Source organism: Dunckerocampus dactyliophorus, chromosome 10, assembly GCF_027744805.1.
Source record: "Dunckerocampus dactyliophorus isolate RoL2022-P2 chromosome 10, RoL_Ddac_1.1, whole genome shotgun sequence".
In the NCBI taxonomy this organism is placed as follows: Eukaryota; Metazoa; Chordata; class Actinopteri; order Syngnathiformes; family Syngnathidae; genus Dunckerocampus; species Dunckerocampus dactyliophorus.
Window position 1 is genome coordinate 1,138,093 of NC_072828.1, and position 6,017 is coordinate 1,144,109.

Below are 6,017 nucleotides of genomic sequence, written 5' to 3' on the forward strand. Positions count from 1 at the left end.
GAATTTAGCAGAATTGTTGTCATTAAGCCAGAGGTGGACTTGCTGGTGTGTTTTGGATCATTGTCCTGCTGCAGAACCCAAGTTGCTTTCAGCTGGAGGTCACCAACATTCTCCTTCAGCACAATTCATGCTTCCATTTATCACAGCAAGTCTTCCAGGTCCTGAAGACCATCACACTACCACCACCATATTTTACTGTTGCTATCATGGTCTTTTTCTGAGAGACACACACCTTCCAAAAAGTTCAACTTTTGAGTATTTTCCCAAAGGTCTTGGAGATCCTGAGGATGTTATGGGGCCTTAATGTTGTTTTTGTTCAGCAGTGGTTTTTGTCTTGGAACTCTGCCATGCAGGCCGTTTTTGCCCAGTGTCTTTCTTATGGTGGAGTCATGAACTCTGACCTTAACTGAGGCAAGTGAGGCCTGCACTTCTTTGGATGTTGCTGTGGGGTCTTTTGTGACCTCTGAGATGATTCGTCACTGCGTTCTTGGGGTCATTTTGGTTGGCCGGCCACTCCTGGGAAGGTTCACCACTGTTCCATGTTTTGGCCATTTGTGGATAATGGCTCTCACTGTGGTTGGCTGGAGTCCCAAAGCTTTAGAAATGACTTTATAACCTTTTCCACACTGATAGATCTCAATTCATCCCAGTGGGGCAATCACTTTTTTACACAGGGCCATGTAGGTCTGTATTTTTCTGCCTTAATAATAAAAAGATTAATTTAAAAACTGCATTTTGGGTTCCGTTGTGTTGTCATTGACTAATATTTACATTTGTTTGATGATCTGAAACATTTAAGTGTGACAAATATGCAGAAAATAAGAAATCAGGAAGGGGGCAAACAGTTATTCAAGTCCATATTGTCTATTGAGCACTTTTTTGGGAAGTTTGCCCCATCATCCACAATTCTCATGTGAGACAAGAATACATGTCTCTTTTCTGTGCGTTCTAAAGATATAAAATCAGGTAAAACAAGGAGTAACAGGTACATTCATGACAACATGTAATACTTTTACTTTTTATAACATGTAATACTTGTAGTATTTTGGGAACTTCCATCTGAGGTGCATTGATTTCACATAGCAACATACTGTAGCTGGGAACGCTACACCTAGCGTCAAAAACAACAACACAGCTCCAATATGGAGCATTACCTTTGGCTAGTGTGTGGTGAAGCTAGACCCTAGCCGGCTAGTAGCTAGCATGTGTGGTGTGGTGAGGTGTCACTACGCCAGTAACGTAGTTCTTGGGCGTAACAATGTTCATAACAATAATAATAACAATGTGCTTCATATGCAGCTCACATGGTGGAAATGGAGCCTTGTTGGTGCTTTTCGGAGGCGGAATAGGTGTGTCCCATTACGTGCATTGCCTCTTTTGATCTGCTTTTATATCTTTAGAAGGCACAGAAAAGAGAAAGACGTGTGTTCATGTCTCACATAAGGATTGTGGATGATGGGCAACATTCCAAAAAAAGTGCACTTTTCCTTTAAGCAGTCCTACAAAGAGGTATTAGTGCGAAACCCAGTTCACATTGTGCCACCTCATTTCAACACATCACGCTGAGATTGCGGTCAAACCAGAGTGTTCAGTGCCTCCTTATTGTGTTTGTGCAAAACCAAAGAGCGAGCGAGACGACGATTGTGTGTTTTTAAGAACATTGTATTCATTTCAACTGACGTGCTGTATGACGATTGTTAAAAGGTGATGACGGGCTGTGACACGGTGGTGGCTCACTCTCCTGAAAGAAGTACCAAAAGCGTGACATAGCAAGTCGTACTTTGGTGTGCAGCGCTATTTCATCTATATCTATCACCATAAACTTCCCTTAAATTGTCACAAATATGGCGACGTACCTTGAATGTAACACAGAGCTTGTGGTGGACCCCGCTTCAAACTCCATGCGAGACTCTTCAACAAAGACTCTTTGTTCTTCAGAGCATTGTTAGTTAGCACAAGAATAAAACTTCACCTTCTGTGGAAACGTGATGTAAAAAAAACCTCACTTCCCCCAAGTGTATTGATTAGAAAGAATAGATCACTAAAAATCCTGAAGGTAACACGTATCCTGGACACGAGGGATGTCAATCTCTTTGACAGATGATTCGATATGGATATAGATACACAGATTACGATACCATTCAAAAAACATATATTTTAAAACAGGATTCGATACAGTGTAGAAACGATACCATACAATTCGATACAATTCAAAGGTTGTTGACGTAGACATGAAAATAAAAGTGTCATTCTTACAGTATTTTCAAATGTGTCGGAGAGCACATCATATCCCCAAGCATGCTGTAATGAGGGGGTGCCCAACCACCGGGCCTCAGGAAACATTCTGGTGAAATGATAAAAAAAACAGAAAAATGAACTTCATCAAGTTTAGTGTAAAGGGATAGCAATTTTGGAAATATGGACCATTCTTTTATTCCAAAGATAAATATACAGTTAGAAATCCCACAGTGCTTTGTTGACTTGTGTGGCGGGGAGGGTAGGGGGTTCAACAACGCCACCCCTAAGAGGGGAATAATGAAACTAAGGCACACAGATAAGCTTACCTTGAATGAGGCGACAGAGACACTGGCTCCATTTACAATATTTATTATTCTTATTCCAAATCCTTAAAACAGACTTTTATTTCAAGCTGATGAAAATAGTGGCTCTTGTCTTCTGAAAAATTTGGCGGCAATAAACTCACACGCACACACCCACATACACTCACCCTCAAAGAGCCAGGGAGCTGGAGTTAGGCTGGATGGATGGGGGAAACTAAATGGGGCAACCTAAATAAAGCACCAAAACACAACAAAACCAAACCACCGGAGGGATCTGGAGGAAACGGGAGGTGGGCCATCAATCAGAAACCAAACCATTTCGGAAACTCTAGAAAATATTTACACAATCATGATGGAAAAATAAAGTCAAAATACATAGTTTGTGTGTGACAATGTATTTTTTCTGTGGTTACATTTGATTAGACGCTGCCTAATTAATACAGCAGCCCCGTGCTCTGGCTCAAGACGTGGCTGGGGGCGCATGTCGTTATCTGGGGGTGCGCAATAGACACACCACGTTTCATTGCGATGTTATTCTGATGATCCTGCACACCTGCAAGAACAGAGAGGGAAGCCTGAAGCCTGAAGCGGACATCAAATATTGGTGGCTTTCAGCAAATAAATCTAATGGTCCCTTTACATTCTCTCTCTGTGCAGCGCACGTCCAGCCAGCCTTTTTTTGATGAATTGGGATTTGAATATATATTTATCCATGGAGTATATTTGAGTTGTTTTGATGATAAATCATTGTTGGGATATTTTATTTGCACTACATTTTTTGGGATCAGGTTGCAAAATCCATCATGAGGGCGATTGCGCATTGAAAGTGCAAGCTTTGCTTGTGCGTAAGAGTCCTCCTGAGCGTTCGTGGAATTTGTTCTTAGATCTAAGAACTGGGAGTTAAGAACACGTTTCGTGAATGCCAAAAATCTTCGTAAGAAGGCTTTAATAACACATTTGTACATAAGAACGTTTCGTGAATGAGGCCCAAAGTTGCCACCACCGAAGGACCACCACCACCACAACCACCACCATTTGACCCGCAGCTCCTGGGAAATAAAACACAATTTTTACAACATAAACATTTCGGTGCAAAATAGAGCAACAGTTCAGTCAGTTCTGATTTGACTCAAGTCAACGCGAGCGGCACAGTTCGTTGTTTGGTGAGGGAAAAGCGTTCCGTAGGGGGGAGTGGGGTAGCTCCCGCAGAAAGCCCCAAACGTAGCCCCCAGCTAGTTGTAGACACTGGAGGGTCGCTCGCATTTACCAAGCGTGCAGTAGCCGCAGTAGAAAAGCGGCATTAACAGCAAGCAGATGGGACCGGTGGAAATGCAGAACCAGCACAACAAACATGCAATATGTGTCAGCTCGAAACTTTGCACACGGGCAAGACGGCAACGTCTACCAAAAACAGAAAAAGAGGAGGAATAAATCAAATTGGAATACACAACTCATGCACCAGGAAGACGGACATACTTACCACCTGACATCAAGCTTGTCGCTCATTGAGAGGCGAGAGGCGCAGACACGGGAGCCTATAAACATAGCATAGAGGCTATAAGCTAAACTAAGCTATGCGCTACACCGTAACCAAGGGGAACCCTACCTTGAGTTTAGTTGCGCGCGGCATGGGTCCGCGAGCGGCATTAACCCCGTTTATGCAGCGGCTGTCTGTGCTGCCGAGAGACACAAAGCGAACGCGGAAGTGAATGCCGAAGGGCACCCAGCGAGAGGTCAAAGGGCAAGCGACAAAGCAGCAGTCACTCTTATAGAACGCCACCTAGCGCTAGCAACCAATGAGAATCGGTCCAATAAGCAGTGCACGTGTCTTCTCATATCACCACATTTGGAAAAGGCATTGGACCGTGTCCCTCGTGGTGTCCTCTGGGGGGCGCTACTACATGCCATTCGCTCTTTGTATGACTGGACGGGAGCCTGGTTGGCATTGTTAGTAGTAAATCGAGCCTGTGTCCGGTGAACGCTGGCCTTTGTCACTGATTTGTCATCTTTTTCATGGACAGAATTTCTAGGCACAGCCAAGGCAACCAAAGGGTCCAGTTTGGGGGCCTTAGGAGCTAGTCTCTGCTATTTGCAAATGATGTGGTCTCACCGCCTCACCGGGCTGGTACCTCCAGCGTTTACTGGGGAGGTTTGCAGCTGAGTGTGAAGCTTCGAAAAAGGGTGGATTGGGAATGAGGTCTTTCCCCAGGTGGAGGAGTTCAAGTGTCTCGGGGTCTTGTTCACAAGTGAGGGAAGGTTGGGGCGTGAAGTTGACAGGCGTCTGCAGTAATGTGGTTGCCGTAATGGTCCGTCATGGTGAAGAGAGCTGAGCCGGAAGGCAAGGCTCTCAATTTACCCCCCATCAATGTTCTCACCCTCACCTTTGGTCATGAGCTTTGGGTTGTGACCGAAAGAAGTGGCTGAAATGAGCTTCCACCGTAGGGTGGCTGGTCTCACCCTCAGTGATAGGGTGAGGAGCTCGGCCATCCAGGAGGAGCCAGTTGAGGTGGCTCGGGCATCTAGTCTGGACGCCCCCCTGGTGAGATGTTCTGGGCACGCCCAGCCAGGAGAAGGCCCTGGGGCAGACCTAGGTCACGCTGGAGGGATTATGTCTCACAGCTGGTCTCCCGCTGCCTCCCGGTGGAACTGGTGGAGGTGGCCGGACACCGGGAAGTCTGGGCTTCCCTATTGAGACTGCTGCCCCCGCAACCCGGACCTGAATAAGCGGAGGAAAATAGACGGCTGGTTGGATAACAACCCCACACCACTAATAACGTCACACTAAAAAAACGCCACACTAATGCCACGTTTGAGTCCAAAGGCAAGGATGGAACTGATGCCACCCTTCCCGCCCATAAAAAGAGGGTGCAACTTTGAAGAAATCTGTGGTTTGCACATTAGAACAGAACAGCTGCTAAAGTGCTAACAAGTGCTTTGGCTTGTACCAGACGTTTTAAAATCCCTCGACAAAGGTGAGTAGAGTGCAGTGAGACGTTGTTGTGATACTGACTACCAGTAGATTGAGTGAACATTGAACTTCATTTCAGTTTAAAAGCCTCACCCCCATTTTCCTACAGAGTAGACCACCAGCGAATGGTGAAAAAAACAGAGTAACGGAGACGTCTAAATTTAACACCCTGCTTGCTCCCGCTCCAAAGCCAAGGTGGCAAACGCCATTGGGAGATAAAACAATCAAACACCTGTTAAGCAGCTAAGAAACCTGTCCTTTTTAATGCAATCTTTCACAATATATCCAGTATATATGGCAATTTACTCTTTTTTTGTCTTCAATATTTGTCAAAAAGGGGTCATCTCTTCCATTCAGGGAGGTGTTATGGGTCTGTGGGTCAACATGGTCTCATCCTGAAAGATGATCTTTGTAATATGTGGCCCCAACACCAAGCAGGCAGACAGCAGAAAACAACACTAATGATGCCAGTGTTTGCCTTCACTACT

At 45.1% G+C, this 6,017-nt stretch overlaps 1 long non-coding RNA gene across 1 annotated transcript; it reads right to left on the reverse strand.

Moving 5' to 3' along the window:
* Positions 1-1,058: 1,058 nt before the first annotated feature.
* LOC129188933 (uncharacterized) lies at positions 1,059-4,347 on the reverse strand. Its single transcript, XR_008572716.1, has 3 exons — positions 4,168-4,347; positions 4,042-4,096; positions 1,059-3,962 (listed from the first exon to the last, which is right to left on the reverse strand). It is a non-coding gene; the product is annotated as an uncharacterized LOC129188933 (long non-coding RNA).
* Between the last annotated feature and the right edge of the window lie 1,670 nt (positions 4,348-6,017).